At 36.7% G+C, this 11,417-nt stretch overlaps 1 protein-coding gene across 1 annotated transcript in view; it reads left to right on the top strand.

Moving 5' to 3' along the window:
* LOC105039836 (uncharacterized) overlaps positions 1–11,417 on the top strand; it is a 198,508-nt gene that overhangs the window by 9,994 nt on the left and 177,097 nt on the right. The window lies entirely within an intron of this gene.

The raw sequence follows: 11,417 nt of genomic DNA, 5'->3' as shown, positions 1-11,417 counted from the left end.
TTTACTATTATTATATAGATATAGATAGATAGGAGCTGGAAAGGAAGGATTGGCACCATTTGATATCAAACCCCTATCCCTTGCCTCAAGTGGCGTGGGGTGATACCTTCTAGGGGGCATTGGGTATGGGATGATCAATTCAGGATCCAAAATGATGTAGGTGAAGGTGATAAGATCATCATATTTGATTACACCATAGTGATCCTATATGGCGGTAATTCCAAATCATCCCCACTCCTCAAATCACTGTCTAACACAGTGATAAAAAACCTACTATTAAGGATGGTTTCCAACATCACTCTATCACGGTGATCTTATGTTAAAATATATTAACCAAAATATCTAACTTTCGGAAAGAGAAAATTATATTTTTTTGCCGCAATATTTTTTGGGCGCACATGCGGTGGGTAGTTGAGGTGTCTTCTCCACGGAAGAGAAAGAACGTATGCGGATACTTGGGACGTCATCTCCACGGAAGAGAAAAAAATCTTCTCTTCTCTCATCGTATTGATTAGAAAGAGAAAAAATCTATTTGATTTTATTCTAAATTTTTTCTACCCCAATTCTCAATCCCAGCTCCTAAACAAGTTGTCAGGGGTATTTTTGATATTGTATGATTGGCGATCTTGAATTTCTATAGCATACCAAAGAAGTAGTTTATACATATCTGAAGATCTTTAATCACCGCATTATGATAAATCGAATATAGTAATTTTAGATCACTACAGATGAGACAACCTCAGGATTTGGATCACCACTTATCTTGGATCATCACGGTGATCCAAATTGGGTCATCAAACGCCCCCCCCCCCCCTCCCCCCACAGTAATGTTCCGTTGTATCATTCTCCACCTCATAAAGCATGCGGATACTCTGGGGGAAATGCCATGCCTACTGCAAAAAGACTGAGAGATTGGGCATTTTCTGAAGTCAATATTTAAAATATTTTTAATTTAAAATCTCTATATATTTAAATGTTTTATTTTGTTTTCCCTGAATTGATGATAAAATTTTAAGTGACATAAAATAACAAGAAGCCCACCCAGGATCAAGTTGATTCTCGGACCTTTGCATAGAGGAAACCCCAATCGACCACTATACCAACCTAAATGTGAAAGGGAACGTACATAACTCGACATGAAGTACAATAATGTTAGACCATTCATAGTTGACGGGACTAAGCCAACAATGGAAAAATCCTCGCGGCATACTCCTATGGTTGAAATAACAGTGGATTTTGCATAAAATATTTATCTAATTAATAACTTTGGAAGAAATAATTAGATTTATTTTTTCTTACAAAACGATGCACATGTTGAGGGATCCCTTGGAGATTTTCGACCTAGATTTAAAGTATAAGACAAACAGTAGTATAAAGAAAATATGCAACAGATATTCAAAATTTATATCGAAAATTCAGTACATATATAGGTGCTGGTCCTTTAAAATTTTTTATTGTCTGTCTCGTACTAACACCAAAAAAACATTATTTCGATCTACAAATAGATATCATTTTGAAAAAAAAAAAGGGAAAAAATCCAACTTCTCCTTGCCACGTCAATATTCGACTGATTTTTTATGCAAAAGTTGTAAAATAATATCTTTTTCTTTCCTCCCAAATTACTGTATCTGCCAAGCATAATGTTACTCCGTTATGTGTGTGCTGATTAAACAATTATATTTTAAATGTAGCAATCCGAGTATTTAAAATATTTTTATCCTAAAATATTTTTCTAGTAAAGTCATTAAATGACTGAATTTTTATGCAATTAGTTGTAAAATTATATCTTCACCTTTTCTCTTAATTTACTCTATTTTTTAAGCATAATGCTGCTCCATCACAAATCTATTTTTATAAACAATAACAGTATTGAACCGTATTTGGTCCATCTAAAGATGCATGTGTTCCACTCCAATAACATGGCAGACACCTAGCCCGATGATGTGGACGATCGACGACCCATGTTCGACTCGATATCAGCATTATCGGTTGCTGACTGATCATAGAAAATCGGCAGCCAAGCGAAATCTACATCGATGATAAGAACTCGACCTTTGGACGAAGCCCATATCTTTGGCCATCAACGATCTTATCCTGTTTCCATCCCAGTCTCTTACAAGCTGGGCCATCGTTCGAAAGCTTTGAAAAATTGTCAGTGCGTGGAATGCTCTGAGTTGGCAGTCGATTGCGCCGGTAGCTTTTTCTCACTCACGAAAAGCTAGCACGTGATAGATTTCTGACAACCTGCCAACAACCCACGGCTCCAACGAGCAGTGGCTAACTACCTAACAGGTTCCCCCTAGTAGAAAAGAGAGGGAGAGGCGAGCAAAGAGAGGATGCTAAACAACCTGGAAACATTATCCTCAAAACTCTAGACACTCTTTACATTCTCATTATTTTTTTCACTATTCTTCCTCTTTGACACTTTCTGATTTAAATTTTGGAAGATCCTCCATCAAAAAATTTTTATCTACTTCTCCGACAAGTGCAAACTTCTTTACAGATGTTCAGGTTCCGGCTGCCACTCATCTACTCCGGAGGTGCAGCTAGTCCAAGCTGTCCCATCATATCGGCCTTCGTCGGACTGGTGCAACAACAAATGGATTTAATCTAGCTGGTCAGGCATTGAAAATATTTTTGATTTAAAATCACTATACATTAGCATGATATATTTTATAGACTTCTGATTTGATGATGATAGTTCAAATAAAGGAACATATATCATCAATACGTCCACACAACTAGCATCAAGCGTCCTTGAAGCTTTGGTGTGGAGGAAACTTCAAGCGACCGCTATCGCAGCAACCAAGTCTTCTGATAAACAAAAGAAAATGTTTAGTCTAACACGAAGTTCCCACTTCAATACCACCATTAGTCAGTGGGAACGCACGAGTACGGAAAAAAAGCGTCCAGCAACAAAAGGATAATTTTGGAGAAAATATCATATATGCCGACAAAAATGTCAGACCTTTCATTATGCGTCCCATCATGTTCCGAGTATAGCTCTTCCGCCGAGGACGGGATCCATAGATCTCTATTGGAAAGCCTTCAATACGCCAACGTATTGCATGCATCAGATGCAATTGGACCGGGATAACACGCTACGCCATGCCACCCCATGTATTTTACAATTCCCGATTGCACGTTATCCACCGTGCATATGCTTCAAAATTTACCCCGATTCACTTACAGCTGGTGCATGCAATGATTTTTCCTTCAACACCGATAGACCTGTCACTTTGTAGGGCCCATGTTTATCCACTTGGAAGCACATCTAAATTGTATCCCGGATCTTCCAAACATCTAGCGCAGCAAGAAGCTAAGGGAATGAGATTCTATCAGACGAGCTGAAGTTGAGCAAATTTATTCACTTGTGACACAAAAGCAGGTTAGTTCATTGATTATCCGGTAAGCATGCCAATTTGAGTAGAGTCACTGCCAAGAAAAATCATGCAGCCTTTGTCACCTGGGTTTGATGTCATTTTCTTTAACCTATACGGATAGAGAGTACATGCTAAGACTGATTGATGTGCACATAGCCTAGTGCACTTAGGAGGACCTGAATGGCTTTCTAGAATGCATCACTTCATATATTTTTTGCTTACGAAGGATAGCCTTTATAGAAACTAATTGATAATGCATGTCTACCATTCAAGTAACGTGGAATTTTTTCAATACCAATCTTTTTTTTTTTGGATAAATTATATTTTTAGCTCTTAAATTATATCATATTTTTTTTAAATAATTTTTAAATTATAAAATCATAACTTTTGATCCCTGATCTTTTCAAATCATCTTAATATTACCATTCGACTGGTTTCCGACGACTTTTTCTCATCAGTTTAGTTGTTTCTCGCTGAACCGGTGTTTATGTGTCCATTTTTTAAATAGTTGGCACTGGCACGCTTACATGGCAAAATTATAGCACCGTGGTAAGAAAAAATATTTGCCCTATTTCCCGTCGTCCTCCTCTGAAACCCTTCATTTGCTGTGAGTGAAACCCTACTTCTCCCAAATCATCTCGATCATCCTGTCGATGTAAGGAATCTTCTCCAATCATCCTCCTGAAATCCGAATTTTTCAATCTTCTTATTTTCCCTCTATGGTAGACATCCTGCTACTGTATGCATCATGGATAGAAGCTCAAATGTTGGGTCTAGTGCCTATTACTGATCTAGGGCTTCAAATAGTAAGGGAGTTAGGTTTTGCCTTTATGGGCAATGCGCTCAGATAAGGACCTCATAGACAAGAAGAAATTCAGGTCGAAGGTTCTTCGGTTGCCCATGTTTTAAGGTATGAGTTCTTTTTTACCCTAACTCCATTTTTTTTTTATCTTTTTGATTTCAAAAAACTACCTCTGTACAGGGGAAGATGTCATGCTGTGATTATTTCGAATAGTATATATAATGAGAATATCTACCCCCATGAAAAGATGGTGATTAATCAGCTCAAGAAAGAAGTGGATGCGATGGAGGAGGAAGTCGGATGCTTCTATCACAAACAGAGGATGTATCAGCTGATTGTTTTGCTATCTTGGTTGGTTGTTGGTGTATTGCTTTTGAAGAATTAGTAGTAGCAGCCGAGTTTAGGAGATGCTGTCATTTTGTAATATATTTTGGTAGTAAGAACTTATTAGTAATGCAGATTTATGGATGTAAGTTGTAATGCAAATGAATGAAATCCTTTTTGTGTACTAGCTATATGGATCCTTGTGCTGCATGTTGACTGTAGTAGATTTATTTTAGGAATAGAGTGCGTATCAAGATGGAATCTATCACCTTTGGTAGATAAAGAAGATGGTCCTTTATAATTTATGAGACTGAGTTCAGAAGATCTTGATCAAAACAATGTGAATAGTGAAAAAGTATTTTCACATACTTTATAGCAGGAACTCAAGTCAAGTAAATCTTACATATGACAGATGTTATGGTTTGACGAGTAATCCATAACCTCCATCTTATCAGGACTCAAGATAAAATGACTATATCATATAGTAATTGTACCTAGAGATTCATTCCATTCCATTCTACTGGCCTGCCATCATATGCTACTTGGCGTTACTAATGAATTGTGGAGCCTATAGAGAATCAGATAAATGATCAAATGATTCTTGTTGAAAAGAATTAGAAACATTTCAATTCATTAAAAGGAGTTTTAATGATGTTGTGATGGATATCACAACATGACTCACTTCTAGATAGAATAGAATTTATGGATCACACACATAAGGAGTTTGAGACTGATCGGATGGTTGAAATCTAAATTTTCAATAAGATTAATATTGGATTAACTTGTAATTGTTATAAATAGCAAGGACTTAATTGCTAAAGATTAGCAAAGTTTAATAAGGACTAATGTGTAAATATTGCATGTCTTAATTTGATTGGATCAAATTAATTATGGCTGAATTCAAGTTGAATCAAACAGGGATTTGGCTTAATTGGGTTTGGGTCCAGACTTGGGTTTAGATCACATGCACCCAAATGGGTTTCGATGCATAAGATGTTTGATACCTAAGTCTAATCTAAATAATCAATTTTGACTTGATCTTGGACCAATCAACAGGGCCCATGCCCTAGGGTTTCTTGAATGAAACCCTAGGCGCCACATGAGAGAGCAAATGGGGAAACTTTGAGGTGCCACCTCTAGGGTTTTTTGAAACCCTAGCCGTCCAAGCCAATGGAAAGTTTTTGGCTGATTCAGAGAGGGCAGTAGCACTGGGACTCTATCTCCAAGAGTCCAAGCCATCAAGGGCTCTTTTGAGGAGATTATTTTTCATGAAAGCTTGGGGTGCCGTCTAGGGTTCTGAACCTATAAATTAGTGGCCAATCCCCAAGGGTTGATAATAATTCCCACACCCCATATTCTCTCTCCCAAACCTTAAGGCTGCTACCTCTCTCTCTCTCTTCCCTCTCCTCCATGCCCCAGAGCCTCTCTCTTGTCTTCTTGGTTGTGCTGAAATCAGATTTCAGCAAGAAGATTTTTGAAGAGGCCCTTATCCGGCTCCTGTTCTCAAGGTGTTGAGAACAATCATCCATCAAGCAACGGTTCCGCAAGGAAGCTAGCATCCTGGACAATCAAGAGGTCGCTGATCTATCTTCAACTCTATGTGGATACTCATAGAGGTCAGACACTTGCGTGGCAATAAAGAGAAAAATTTTTTCACGATCATCAGTTGCAGAGTTCATCAACACATGCATAGGTATAAAAAAAAATCCATTTTTCTTTTAATACTTGTTGATTCTTTTCTTATGTATATTGGGATATTGTTATTAGGTTTTCTTTTTCACATGAAGAGATAGGTAGTTAATCTTTATTTCCACTGTGCATGATGAATAGATTAGATCGTTTTCTTTTCTACCAACTTTATTCGATTAATATGATAAATTGAAATATGTGAAGATTTATTTTAATTAATATGATTAATTAAAATACATATGAGAAATCTAAAAGATCATTCATAGAGCTCTTGTATCGAAAACAATATGACTTACAATAGAGAGGCTTTGGGGTCAAGTGCCCTCTACAGAGAAAAAGAGAAAAAGATCAAACAAGACAAACAAGTGAGAAAAAAAGCTAGAGAGAGAAAACTAGAGAGAGAAGGTGGGATGGGGTATGCAAGTCAAGACACTACAAGAATATTCTTTATTAGTGACGGTTAGCCATCGCTAATGGAGATATTTATCGATGAATTATTACGATGGAAAAGAAGCCGTCGTTAAAGGGTTGAAGACCTATTAGCGACGGAGGGTTTTGTTATTAGCGATAGCATAGCGGTCGCTATAACTCTTAAATTTTAATTATTTATTTATTTTAATTATTTTAATTAGTTATTAGCGACGGCTTTAGCGATGCCATTTTCATCGTCGCTAATATAGTGCCCTCAAACCCCCCGCCATCCCTGCACCCTTGCCATCCCCTTCTCTTCTTCCCATCCCCTGGTGAGTTTTAGCGATGATGATGGTGATGGTGATAGAGCTGTCACCACATGTTGTTTCCTCCTCTTCTAATTTTTGATGTTTTAATTTAAATTTATGATGTTTATTTAAATTAATGATGTTTGAATTCAATTTGTGCATGGGATGCGCATCCCGACCCTCTCCATTTGCAATACTGTTCGGTACTTTACAACCCTCCAGATGGAATTTGCTTGGATGCTCTGTTGGGGTGGTAGGGGGTGCCGCCTCCACAGATGCCCCAGCTCAACCCATCGGCATGGGATGTGCAACCCAGCTACCTTGGGTGACAATCCCTGATGTGCAGGTCACATGGCCCAGTCGTCCTACGATCGAAGCCTGCATGTGTGGGATGTGCATCTCGATCCTCCATATTTGCAATGCTGCTCGGTACTTTGAAATTTTCAAGGTGGGATTTGTCTGGATGCCCTATTGGGGTGCTAGGGTGGGTCGCCTCCACAGCTGCCCCAGCTCGACCCATCGGCATGGGATTCGCAAGTCGACTGTCTGGGACGATAGTCCTTGGTGTGCAAGGGGCACGGCTTAGTTGTTTGGCGCACCCCAAGTTGACATGCATGGGATGCGCATTCTGGCCCTCCCCATTTGCAATGCTGCTTGGTACTTTTGAACCTCTTAATTTAAAAATTTTTAAAAAATTACATTGTATAGAATCATAAATTTATTTTTTGATTAATATACATATTCTATGGTATCCATATTTTTATATATTTTTATATTGATGGAAGAATTATGTACATTAAACAATTGATTGCCCAGTATGGATAGTTTGAAAAATATAATTAATTCTATAGGTTATTGCAGTAGTCAAATGGAATGTTGAGGGTTCAAGAGAAATTTCAAACAATATTTTTTTTTAGTTCTCCTCACACATCTTAAGCCATGTGGGGAGATCTAAGGAGAAATACTATCAATTATTTTTTTGACTTATATTACATATCATTTAATTACTGTAATTGACCTATAAAATTAATATAATTTCTGAATGAGATAGGATCCTCTATATTTATTAGTTGATGGTAGGATGTATTTATTATATAAGCTGATCGAAATGATAAAATAATCATTTAGCAATTGCCTTATATTTGTATATGCAGAATCCTTAAGTAGTGTGCTATGGACTGTAGTTGGATGGACTGTCGAGTAGTCGACAGGATGATTTCTATTGAATACAAGGAGGATGTAGACTACTTCTGTGATTATATTTTTAGGAATAAGGTACTCTTACATCAAGAATGGGCTCGTTGCCCTTACAAGAGCTGTGGCAATAGAAAAATACTTGATAGGGATTATAATGACTGTCTATAGTAGTGAATTTATGTCCAACTACAAGCATTGGTACCTACATAGAGAGATGTGAGAGACAGTTTCAAGAGTTAGAAATGAGCAAGATAGGAACAGATAGAATGATAGATATGATTATGGATGCGGCTAGTCCTAAATTTAACTAAAATATGGAGATGATCTAGAAGCTGGCAGTGGCAATTTCAATCATATGCTGAGAGATGCTGATAAACCACTATAACCAAAATATGAAACACATACTGTATTATCAGTTGTGTCAAAATTATTGAACTTGAAGGTCCAGTTTAATATGATGATTAATTGTTATGATAGGATGGTAGTAATCGTAAAGAAAATACTATCGAAGGATAAGAAGCTTGTTGGGAGCTTTTATGTTTCAAAGAAAATAATGAAAGAGTTAGGCATGGGATATAAGAAGATAGATGTATATCCAATGATAGCATGCTTTTTTATAAAGAGGACTAACTGAAGAGCTTATGTGGCATATGTGGTAAAAATCGATTTAAGTCGAGGCAAGAGGGTAGGAATTACAAGGACATACCATACAAGATTCTTCAATATCTTCCCCTCACTCCTAGGCTTCGGAGGCTTTACTTGTCTAAAAGTACTATTAGATAGATGAGATGGCATAAAGAAGAGATTCGCAAGTACTCCGATATGATGAGTCATCCATCAGACAGTGAGGTATGGAAGAAATTTGATATTTGCCACCCTTTATTTGCTCAAAAATCATGCAATATCTGATTGGATCTATCTACTAATGGATTTACACCATTCAGTCATGCAGTGGCTCCTTATTTATGTTAGTCAGTCTTTATTACTTCATACAATCTGTCACTTGGGATGTGCATGAAAAAACATAACGTCTTTCTTATATTAGTCATTCTTGGATCATGACACTCTGGTAGAAGCATTGATATATATCTAAGAACTCTTGTTGATAAGTTGAAATTCTTATGATCCAATGACCTACATACTTTTGATGTATCGAAGAAGTAAAATTTTATAATAAAGACTGCATTGATATGGACCATTAGTGATTTTTCTGCTTATGAGATGCTGTCAGGATGGAGCACTCATAGGTAGCTATCATGTCCTTATTACATGGAGAATATAAAAGTATTTCAACTTGAGCATGGTCGTGAGCCTTGTTGGTTCGATTGTCATCATTAATTTTTCCCTAAGCTTCATCATTTTTGAAAGCAGTAGGATAGTTTTAGGAGGAATAAAATAGCGAAGGACCATGCATCCCCATGAATCAATGGTATGAAAGAGTTTTAGAGGATATCCCAACTAGAAGAAGTTCAATTTGGCATATTATTTGACAAGCAGAAACCTTGGAGGTTTGGTAGAGCTCATAACTAGATGACACACAGTATTTTTTGAGAATTACCGTACTGGTCCTCCAATTTGATCTATCATAATCTTGACATTATGCACATTGAGAAGAATGCATTCAATAATATTTTTTATACTATTATGGATGTCAAGGGCAGGACAAAAGACAATCCCAAAGCTCGAGCAGATATGAAGAACATATACAAGCATTCTCTATTAGAGCTAGTTGAGGTATCACCAAAAAAATTTTTGAAGTCGAAAGCATCTTACACCTTAACGAGGGAGCAGTTGAAGATGTATATGAATGGTGTAAAAATTTTAAACTTTTAGATGGTTATGCAAGTAATCTAGCTCCATACGTCAATATCAAAGATTGAAAGTTCTATGGGCTAAAGAGTCATGATTGTCATATTTTCATGCAACGATTACTCCTATTGGCTTAGCGTGATCTCCTTTCCAACTCCATATAAAGTTCTTCGATCTAGCTTAGTTTTTTCTTCAGAGATATTTCTGCTATCGAACTATTCACTGTCCATATCTCTAGTCTTGAGGCTAGAAGTGTAGAGACCATATATAAGTTGGAGAAGATATTCTCTCCTAGCTTCTTCGACTCCATGGAGCACCTCATGATTCATCTGGCATATGAAGCTAGGGTGGAGGGACCAGTATAGTGTAGGTAGATATATCTATTTGAAAGATACATGCACAGTCTTAAGAAGAAAGTAAAAATTGAGGTCAGACTCAAAGGTTCTATTATGAAGGCTTACATAATTGAAAAGATTTTTAATTTCAGCCGACACTACTTTAATCCTAGTGTACAGACAAAGCTGAGTCAAATGAATCGAAATGATGATGGTGGTGGTGAGGGATCAGAGTGGGAGATCTCAAGATTTACCTATCCCGCTCATAAATTTAGGCACGAGGTTTGTCAGATATTAACTGATATTGAAATTCAACAAATAGAGATATATATTTTGTTAAACTATGAGGAGGTCGACCCATATATTGAGTAAATGACCATCACAATCCTAACTCTTCAATCACTTATTTCATTATACTTACCTTATGCATGTATAAGCAAGATGATGAGATGTTGAGACAGGATAATTCGAGGATAAGTGAGGAAGAAATTTTCATCGAGTACTCATAGAACTTTGCAGATTAGTTCCACCAATTGGTAAGTAACCATTGTCATTTCATATATTTTAATTTTCTCTAATTTATTCTTTTTATAATATGCAGGTCATGCAGGGGGTGAATTCATATCTAAGAAGCTAAGACCATTAGGTTACAGGCCAACAAATACATGACATATTATAATGGCTGTAATATAAATGGTTTTAAATTTCACATCCAGCAATATGGATATCATAAGAGCACAATGAACAACAGTGTGTATATAAAAGGCAGCTAGTGGGAAGAGACGGAGAGTGACTACTATGAAATCCTCAAAGAAGTGATCAAGTTGACCTATCTTGGAGGTAATAGTGTTATTCTATTTAAGTGCCGATGGTTTGATAATGATAATTATATGAAGATTAATCTACGGCATAGATTTATTAAAATCAAATATGGATCAAAAGTATATATCAATGAGCTCTTTGTGCTAGCTCAACAAGCTGTTCAAGTGTATGATCTTTTTTTCCATTAAGGGAGAGAGAGGAAAAATTGATGGGCTATATACAAAATTAAGTCTCGAGCCATTCATTTCGAGCTCGAAGAAGAAGAAAAGCTCCATTTACCAAAATACTTTCAGGAGAATAAAACATTAGAAGTTCATCAGCCTTTAATAGATGCAAA

Source organism: Elaeis guineensis, chromosome 9 (assembly GCF_000442705.2).
Source record: "Elaeis guineensis isolate ETL-2024a chromosome 9, EG11, whole genome shotgun sequence".
Lineage (NCBI taxonomy): Eukaryota > Viridiplantae > Streptophyta > Magnoliopsida > Arecales > Arecaceae > Elaeis > Elaeis guineensis.
This window is presented reverse-complemented; position numbering and strand designations above follow the sequence as displayed.